The sequence below is a fragment of the Lucilia sericata genome, unplaced genomic scaffold (assembly GCF_015586225.1).
Source record: "Lucilia sericata isolate MDLA Ls3-8-SP2 unplaced genomic scaffold, ASM1558622v1 Contig000820F_arrow, whole genome shotgun sequence".
NCBI classification, from domain to species: Eukaryota; Metazoa; Arthropoda; class Insecta; order Diptera; family Calliphoridae; genus Lucilia; species Lucilia sericata.
Genome location: NW_023994812.1, coordinates 113077 through 123488, shown reverse-complemented (window position 1 = coordinate 123488; position 10412 = coordinate 113077). Strand labels below are relative to the sequence as shown.

General features: G+C 30.1%; 1 long non-coding RNA gene across 2 annotated transcripts in view; it reads right to left on the bottom strand.

Moving 5' to 3' along the window:
* Window positions 1-934: 934 nt before the first annotated feature.
* LOC119608315 overlaps window positions 935-10412 on the bottom strand; it is a 51710-nt gene continuing 42232 nt past the window's right edge. For both annotated transcript variants that reach the window (XR_005231809.1, XR_005231810.1), the window contains exon 4: window positions 935-2338. This is a non-coding gene — a long non-coding RNA (uncharacterized LOC119608315). The remainder of the gene's footprint in view (window positions 2339-10412) is intronic.

The window sequence follows — 10412 nt, the reverse complement described above, 5'->3', positions numbered from 1 at the left end:
CTGGACTATAAATAGTCTATAGTCTGGACTATAAATAGTCTATAGTCTGGACTATAAATAGTCTATAGTCTGGACTATAAATAGTCTTTAGTCTGGACTATAGGTATTCATAGTATTGACTATAGGTATTGAATAGTCTGGACTAAAGATCTATTGATTATAGACTTGAAGACTATCTATAGTCTGGACTATAGATAGTCATAGTGGACTATATAGTAGTTAGTCTATAGTCTGGATTATATATACATAGTCTGAACTACAGATAATCTATTGTCTGGATAGTCTATAGTCTGGACTAAAGATAGACTATAGTCTGGACTATAGATAAACTATAGTATGGACTATAGATAGTCTATATTCTGTACTATAGATAGTCTATATTCTGTACTATAGATACTTTATAGTCTGGACTATAGATAGTCGATAGTCTGGACTATAGATAGTCTATGGTCTGGACTATAGGTAGTCTATAGTCTGGATTATAGATAGTCTGGACTACAGATAGGCTATAGTCTGAACTATAGGTAGCCAATAGTCTGGACTATTGATAGTCTATAGTCTAGTCTATAGATAGTCTGGACTATAGATAGTCTATAGTCTGGGCTATAGGTAGTCTATAGTCTGGACTATAGATAGTCTATAGTCGGGACTATAGGTAGTCATAGTCTGGACTATAGATAGTCTATAGTCTGGACTATATGTAGTCATAGTCTGGGCTATAGTTAGTCTATAGTCTGGACTATATATTGTCTGGACTACAGATAGTCTATTGTCTGGACTATAGATAGTCTATAGTCTGGACTATAGATAGTCTATACTCTGGACTATAGATAGTCTATACTCTGGACTATAGCTAGTCTACACTCTGCACCATAGATAATCTATAATTCTGGACTAAAGATAGTCTATAGTCTGCACCATAGATAGTCTATAATTCTGGACTAAAGATAGTCTATAGTCTGAACTATAGATAGTCTATAGTCTGGACTATAGATAGTCTATAGCCTGGACCATAGTTTATACGCTGGAATATAAATATGAACTACCCAGATCTATAATAAACATTTGTTAAACTTGCCTTTACCTCTATTTTTATTCGGTTTGGTGTTTAAAAAATACTTATTATCTCATTGTTTACACTTAAACTTACTCACCTTTTAAGTCGACTTTGTCTTTTTTGTTGTTTTTTTCGTTTTTTCTTTTTTGTTAATTTCGGCTTAAAATGTATTTAAATAAACAATATAAATACTTTAATTCCAGGAATGTATTGTTTGTTTTGTTGATCGGTTGTTTCGATCCCAGTTTCCTTTAAAGTGGCTAAAACAACACCACTACTGGGCTGCTGTTGAGTTAATATTTGTTGTTGTTGTGTTGCAGTTTTTCCTATTACTTGTAACTAAAATGGCGAGAAAAACGAAAAAAATTACACAAAAACTCTAAAGTTTACTTCATTTTTACATGTTTGTTGTATTAATTATTTTTTTTTTTTTTGGTTTTTAGTTGTATTCTTTGTTTTTGTTTTTTCTCTCTAATTTTGCCTGGTTGTTTTAGTCGTTGTTTATTTGTATTGTTCTTGTATAGTTGTCGTTGTATTTTTACATAATCTTTATGTAAATATTCTTGTAATGTTTGTTGTAGTTTTTTTTTTTGGTTTTCAATTCTGTTTTGTAAATTGTGGAGAACTGCTTCTGATTGTGATTCTGCTGCAGTTGTTAATGAATGACTGCTGCTGGTGTGTCTGTTAGCTGCTGTTGGCCTGGTGGTTTACAACTACTCTGTTTGTGTTTTTGTATTTGAAGTTGTTGTTTTGGCTCTTGCTATTTATTATTGTAAAGTGAGACAGTTTGTTTTTTGCTTTTATTCTCTGTTTAGTTTGGCTTTGTTGTATGGTAGTCTGTTAAAAAGGGGAGTTTTGGGGTTAACACAACAATAACAATAATAATGAGAGCAATAAAACAACAAAAACAGAAACACAATACCAGATACCATTTACTTGGTGGTTGTACTCTTTTTTTGTTTTTTTTTTTAGCTTTTTTTCTTCAATTGTACTTCTTACCAGTACATGTGTTTTGTTATTATTTGTTTATTGTAGTTGTTTTTCTTTTATTTATGATTATTTTTCTTTAATTTTTTGTTGTTGTTGCTTTTTTTAAACTTTTATGCAGCTGTGCACTCAAGCATTTTTTCGGTTTAAATTATAAACTGCAGCAACTATGAAAATGCTAAATGTTAACAGATGAATATGCAAATTGCAATTATTTCTTTCGTTCCGTTTAGTTTTTTTTTCTGTCTTTTTTCGGAGAAGGGGTTACGTATCCAATATTTCAAGTGCTCAAATCTGCAACGAATACAAAAAAAACAACATAAAGAAACAATTATGATTTGTTTGGTTTTATATTTTTCAATTTATTGATAAAAGGAAAATATTAAATCTTTTATTGTCAGTGAGATATTGAATTTTATGAAGGGGAACGTTTAAAGTTTTCAAAAGTTTTTCCAAAAATAACAACAATGGAAAAAGTAACGGATATGAGGGATTTTTTTAATTAATGTTTTAGCTAGAGAAAATTTAAATATTTTTTTCAGGAAACATATTTTTATTTTGTAAAAATAAAAAATACAGATTTAAAAATCTTCACAAAAGCATTATATATTCTGGACTCAGTATGGACCGGGCTGGACTATAGACTGAACTATTGTCTGGACTATAATCTGGACTTTAGACTGAACTATAGTCTGGACTATAGTCTGGACTATAGTCTGGACTATAGTCTGGACTATAATCTGGACTATAAACTGAACTAGAGTCTATACTATAGACGGGATTATAGTCTGGACTGAAGACCGGATTTAATTCTGAACTATAAACTGGATTATAGTCTGGACTATAGACTGCACTATAGTCTAAACTATAATCTTTACTATAAACTGTACTATAGTCTGGACTATAGATTGGATTATAGTCTGAACTATAGCCTGCACTATAGTCTGAACTATAGAGTGGACTATAGTCTGGACTAGACCGGACTACTGTCTGGACAAAAGACCGGCTATACTCTGGACTAAAGACCGGACTATAGCCTTGACTAAAGGCTTTAGTATGAATTATAAACTGGACTATAAACTGAATAAAGTCTGGACTATAAACTGGACTGTAATATGGAATATAGTCTGGACTATAGACTGGACTATAATAGTCTGGACTATAAATTGAACTAGAGTGTGGACTATAGACGGGACTGTAGTCTGGACTAAAGACCGGACTTTATTCTGAACTATACACTGGATTATAGTTTGGACTATAGACACTATAGTCTAGACTATAATCTTTACTATAAACTGTACTATAGTCTGGACTATAGACTGGATTATAGTCTGGACTATAAACTGGACTATAGCCTGAACTATAATCTGGACTATAGTTAGGACTATAGAGTGGACTATAGTCTGGACTAGACCGGAATACTGTCTGGACTGAAGACCGGACTATAATCTGGACTAAAGAACAGACTATAGTATTGACTAAAGACCGGACTTTAGTCTGAACTATAAACTGGATAAGGTCTGGACTATAAACTGCACTATAATCTGGAATATAGTCTGGACTATAGACTGGATTAAAGTCGATCCAAACGATAGTCTGGACTATAATTTGGACTATTAACTGGACTATAAAGACCGGACTATAAACTGGACTATAGTCTGGACTATATCGTATGGACTATAGACTATAGTCTGGACTATAAAGACCGAACAATAAACTGGACTATAGTCTGGACTATATCGTATGGACTATAGACTATAGTCTGGACTATAGACCGGACTTTTGTCTGGACTATAGACTGGACTATAATCTACACTATAGACTTTATTATAGTCTGTGCTATAGACTGGACTATAGTCTCTACTACAGACTGGTCTATAAACTGGACTACAGTCTGTACTGTAAACTGGACTATAAGCTGCACTATATTCTGGACCAAAGACCGGGCTATAGTCTGGACTAAAGATCGGACTATAGTCTGGACTAAAGAATGGGTCAGGTCTATATCCTGACTAGACTATAGTCTGAAGTATGGACCAGACTATAGAGTTGACTGTAGAATTGATTATAGTCTGGTCTATAGAATAGACTATAATATGGAGTATAGACTAGTCTATATTGGACTAGACTATAGTGTGGACTGTAAACTAAACTATAGTCGGAACTAAAGACTAGACTATCATGTGAACTTTAGACTAAACTATAACTAGACTATAGTGAGAACTAAAGACTAGACTATAATGTGGACTATAGACTGGACTATAATGCGGACAATAGATTAAACTATAGTCTGGACTAAAGACTAGACTATAGTGTAGACAGTAGTCTGGACTATAGACTATACTCTAGTCAGGAATATAGACTAGACTATAGTGTAGACAGTAGTCTGGACTATTGTCTTGGCTATCGTCTATAGCTATAGTTTGGTCTCTTTAGTTAAGAATTTAGTCCAACATATCTTTGTAGCTCCCTAACTCCACCTGCAAATTTTAAATTAACAAAAAACAACAACTCCACCGGATATATTTAAGTTTCAATATTCTTATTATTGAAAATAGTAAAAGTTGTTTAAAATCGAAAAAAGTGGTAATATTTATTATTTAGAAAAAAAGAGCACGAATTTGTAATTAAATTTACAAGGCTATTATAATGTCTTGTTACATTTTAAATGATTTTTTTCAAATTAAAATGGATTTTTAAAACAAGGTTTTTTTCTATACTCTTGCTAAATTACTATTAACTATTTACTTATAGATTTAATCGACTTTATACAACATTGTCTTCCCGTATTAAATACTTGTGTATAGTTTTCATACGATATCAAACATTCTATTTCACACATTAATTATACGATTCTTGGGTTTTTATTTGGATTTTTTTTTTCAGTTTTATTTTTGCTGTCCAACTAACAATTTGTATTCTATAAAGTGCAAATTGTAAACACACTTTTACCATGCTAATCTATGGTTATATACGATAGAGCGGTGGCTATAGTAGAATGATAAAATGAAATAAAAAAAAAATTGTATTAATTTAACACCAATAAAGAACCTTTTTACTTGAGTTCAGAAGATATACACTCAGGTATAATGACCAAGTGAACAATTTAACTGAGGAAGGTGAAATATTCGAGTAGCAACTTCTCCAAAAAGAAGATTAAACATTTGAGAAAGATTTGAGATTAAACTGATTCTCAAATATCAGACGTTTGAAAATGAATCGAAATAAAACTTTCTGAACTGTACGTATTTGAGAATAGTTAATCAAAATTAGATTGAAAGTGTCTGAAGGCAGTCATCTGCCTTACCTTACTACTTCCATTCCTCTTATTTGTAACCCATAAGTAATGGGAAAGCTTTTTTATAAGCAGTAAAAGCTTTCTACATCTTTTGCTGGGATTAAAAATGTCTGAAGGCAGTCATCTGCCTTACCTTACTGCTTCCATTCACCTTATTTGTAATCCATAAGTAATGGAAAAGCTTTGTTGTAAGCAGCTTTCAAAATCTTTTGCTTGGTTGTCCTATATACATTTTGGGTGGGGAGGTTAAAAGAAAACTAGTAAAAAGAGATCAACAACTAAAGCATAAAGACCCAACCCAACCCAAAAAAATACTTTGACTAATAAATAAATACCAAAAAGCAAATAGCAAATATTAACTGTTGGCGGTATTGGTGAAAACTTGCACTGAACTGGAGTTGGTAGTAGCTATAATGTGCGAACAAGTATGCCTCAAAGAGATATAGCAAACAGCAGCAGCGGCAGTTCATTCATTAATTAAACTGCCACAGCAAATACGAGTAAAAATAAGCGCAGAAATCTAGTGGCAGTTTTATAGAAAACAAAAATGAAATAAAAATTAAATTAAATTCAAAAAGATTGAAATTGTAAAAATACAAAAAAAAACTTATCATCAATACAATCACGTATTCAAGCATAAAGAAATTGAATTGTAAATCACATGTGTAAAAGAGTATGAGAAATAGACAGACATACAGTCATATATATAGACACCTAGAGTCATATCATATTAAAAAGGGCGCAGAAGAGTTGTTTATAGAGCAGCAATAACTACTACTGACTTGTATTCTAAGTAGGCACTTTACGGTACTTGTGTTAAGGTAAAAACAACAATAATTCTTGATTTTTTTTATCATGATTGAGGTTATTACTGGTACTTGAGTTTTAATTTATGATTTAAAATTGTTAATAGTATGGTTTTTTTAGATTTAGTTATATTTTTTATGAATTTAGAATAAAATTTTTTAAAATAGAAGCAATTTGATTTAATGAGAAACTTTTAAACAAAATTTTATTAGACTTCAATGGATTCTATAATAAAACTTCGACAAATAAATTATAAATTCTGAAATATTCAAAATTTTCATACAATTTCATCAAAAGTTAGCAGAAAAGACTTTTAATAGAAAAGTATATTTTTCAGAAAGTCGTTTTTATATAGAGAGGAGTCTTGTCAGGAAACTGGCTAGTAGAAAGTATTTCTGTTGCAAAGTATCTTATCAGGAAGTTAGTTTTTCTACATAAAAGTGTCTTGTCATAAAGACAGCAAGTGTTTTTGAACAATGTCTTGTATGAAGACAGTTTTTCAATAGAAAAGTATTTTGTATGAATACAGTTCTTCTATAGAATAGTGTGTTGTCTCAATGACAGTTTTCTATAGGAGAGTGTCTAGTCATGAATGCAGTTTTTCTACAGAAAGTTTCCTCACAAGAATATAGGTTTTTCCATAGAAAAATGTTTTGACAGGAAGACAATTCTTCTAAAGAAAAATGTCTTGAAAGCAAGACAGTTTTTGTGTCTTGACAAGAATATAGTTTTTCTATAGAAAAATGTATAGACAAGACTTTCTTTAAAAAAATTACTTGAAAGAAGACAGTTTTTCTTTGCTAAAATGTTTTCTATAGGAAAATGTCTTGACATGAATACATTTTTTCTATAGAAAAATGTCTTGACAAGAAGACAGCTTTTCTATAGAAAAATGTCTCAACAGAAAGACAGTTTTTCTATCGAAAAATGTCTTGACAAGAAGACAATTTTCCTATAGAAAAATGTCTTGACAAGAAGGCAGTTTTTCTATAGAAAGATGTTTTGACAAGAACGTTTTTCTGTAGAAAAGTATCTTGACAAGAAGAAGTTTTTCTATAGAAAAATTTCCTGACAAGAAGACAGTTTTTCTATAGGAAAAAGTCTTGACATGAAGGCAGTTTTTCTATAGAAAAATGTCTTGACAAGAAGGCTGTTTTTTTTTTTTTTTTTTGGAGAAAAATGTCTTGACAAGAAGACAGTTTTTTTATAGAAAAATGTCTTGACAGGAAGACATTGTTTCTATAGAAAAATGTCTTGAAAAAGAGACAGCTTTATATAGCAAAATATTATGACAAGAAAACAGCTTTTCTGTATAAAAGTATCATTACAAGAAGAAAATTTTTCTGTAGAAAAATGTCTTAACAAGAAGAAAGTTATTCTATAGGAAAATGTCTTGACAAGAAAACAGTTTTTCTATAGAAAAATGTCTTGACAGAAAGACAGTTTTTCTATAGAAAAATGTCTTGACAGAAAGACAGTTTTTCTATAGAAAAATGTCTTGACAGAAAGACAGTTTTTCTATAGAAAAATGTCTTGACAGAAAGACAGTTTTTCTATAGAAAAATGTCTTGACAAGAAGAAAGTTTTTATATACAAAATAGTCATGAGAAGAAGAAAGTTTTTCTGTAGAAAAAGTGCCCTGATAATAAGACAGTTTTTATATAGAAAAGTTTCTTTACAAGAAAATATAGTTTTTCTATATAAAAGTGTCTTAATAAGAAGCCAGTTACTCTATAGAAAATACAAGAAGATAGTTTTTCTATAGAAAAATGTCTTAATAAGAAAAGAGTTACTCTGCATAAAAGTAACATGACAAGAAGAATGATTTTCTATAGAAAGATGTTTTAACCAGAAGACAGTTTTTCTATAGAAAAGAGCCATGATAAGAAGAAAGTTTTTCTATAGAAAAATGTCTTGACAAGAAGACATGTTTTCTATAGAAAAGTGTCTTAACAAGAAGACAGAAAAGAAAGTTTTCATATAGAGAAGTGTCTTCTTAAGGAAGATAGTTTTTGTATAGAAAATTATTTGTTCAACGAAACCAGCAAAAGTGTCTTCTTAAAGAAGATAGAAAAGTGTCTTAAGGAAGACAGTTTTCCTATAGAAAAATGTCTAGGCAAGACGACAGTTTTTCTTTAGAAAAATTACTTGAAAAGAAAACAGTTTTTCTATAGAAAACTGTCTTGACATGAAGCCAGTTTTTCTATAGGAAAATGTCTTGACATGAAGACTGTTTTGCTATAGAAAAATGTCTTGAGATGAAGACAATGAATTGACAAGAAATCTGTTTTTCTATAAAAAAATGTCTTGACAAGAAGTCTGTTTTTCTATAGAAAAATGTCTTGACAAGAAGTCTGTTTTTCTATAGAAAAATGTCTTGACAAGAAGGCAGTTTTTCCAAAAAAAAAAAAAAAAAAAAAATTATTGACAAGAAGAAAGTTTTTCTATAGGAAAAAGTCTTGACATGAAGACAGTTTTTCTATAGAAAAATATCTTGCCAAGAAGACAGTTTATCTATATAAAAATTATCTTGAAAAGAAGTCAGTTTTTCTATAGAAAAATGTCTTCACAAGAAGAAAGTTTTTCTTTTAAAAAATGTTTAGACAAGAAGACAGATTTTCTGTATAAAAGTTTCTTGATAAGAAGACAGTTTTTTTATAGAAAAGTTTATAGAAAAGAAGTAATTTTTACTATAGAAAATTGTTTTGACAAGAAGACAACTTTTCTGTAAAAAAATATATTGACAAGAAAACAGCTTTTCTGCAGAAAAATATCATAACAAGAAGAACGTTTTTCTGTAGAAAAATGTCTTGACAAGAAGAATGTTTTTCTATAGCAAAATTAAAATGAAAAATGTCTTGACGAGAAGACAATTTTTCTATAGCAAAATGTCTTGACAAGAAGAAAGTTTTTATATACAAAATAGTCATGAGAAGAAGAAAGTTTTTCTGTAGAAAAAGTGCCCTGATAATAAGACAGTTTTTATGTAGAAAAGTTTCTTTACAAGAAAATAGTTTTTCCGTATAAAAGTGTCTTAATAAGAAGCGAGTTATTCTATAGAAAATACAAGAAGATAGTTTTTCTACAGAAAAATGTCTTAATTAGAAGAAAGTTATTCTATAGAAAAGTGCCATGACAAAGATACAGTTTTTCTATAGAAAAATATCTTAATAAGAAAAGAGTTACTCTGCATAAAAGTAACATGACAAGAAGAAAGATGTTTTAACCAGAAGACAGTTTTTCTATAGAAAAGAGCCATGATAAGAAGAAAGTTTTTCTATAGAAAAATGTCTTGACAAAAAGACATGTTATCTATAGAAAAGTGTCTTAACAAGAAGACATGTGTTCTATAGAAAAATGTGTTAACAAGAAGGAATATTTTCTTTCTACAAATGTCTTGAAAAGAAAATAGTTTTTCTATAGAAAAATTTATCTTAAGGAAGATAGTTTTTGTATAGAAAATTATTTGTTCAACGAAACCAGCAAAAGTGTCTTCTTAAAGAAGATTGAAAAGTGTCTTAAGGAAGACAGTTTTACTATAGAAATGTGTCTTCTTAAGGAAGATAGTTTTCCTAAAGATAAGCGCCTTTTCCAGGAAGACACTTTTCTATAAGAAAACATTCTTCCTGGAGAAGACGGTTTTTGTATTGAAAATTGTCTTCTCCAGGATGACAGATTTCTCCATAGAGATGTGTCTTCTTTTATAGATAAATGTTATCTTCAAGAAGACAGATTTCGTATAGAAAAGTGTTTCTCCAGAAAGATTTGTCTTCTCATATAGAAAAGTGTATTTTAGAGTAAAATAGTTTTCGTAAAATATGTTCCAGGAACAGTTTTTGTACAGAAAAGTTTCTCTTCCAGGAAGACAATTTTCATATAGAAAAGTGTCTTCTCAAGCAAGACAGGTTTCGTATATAAAAGTGACTTCCCAAAGAAAACAGTTTCCCTATCAGTATCATCTCAAGGGAGATTGTTTTTGTATAGAAAAGTGTCTGGAAGGAAGACAGCTTTCGTATAGAAAATCTTCTCCAGGAATAGAGTTTTCGTGTAGAAGAATAATAGAAGGAGGAAAATATTCGTATAGAATGGTATTAGTATAAAAATGGAGAAGTATTTTCTCCAGGAAAACAGCTTTCGTGTAGAAATGTTTCTTATCCAAAGAGCTTTCTATAGAATAATGTCATTTCTCAGATAGTTATCTATATAAAATGGTCTCCAAGTTAAAATAAGCTTTGATATACATTTGAGTATTACATCTAAGTT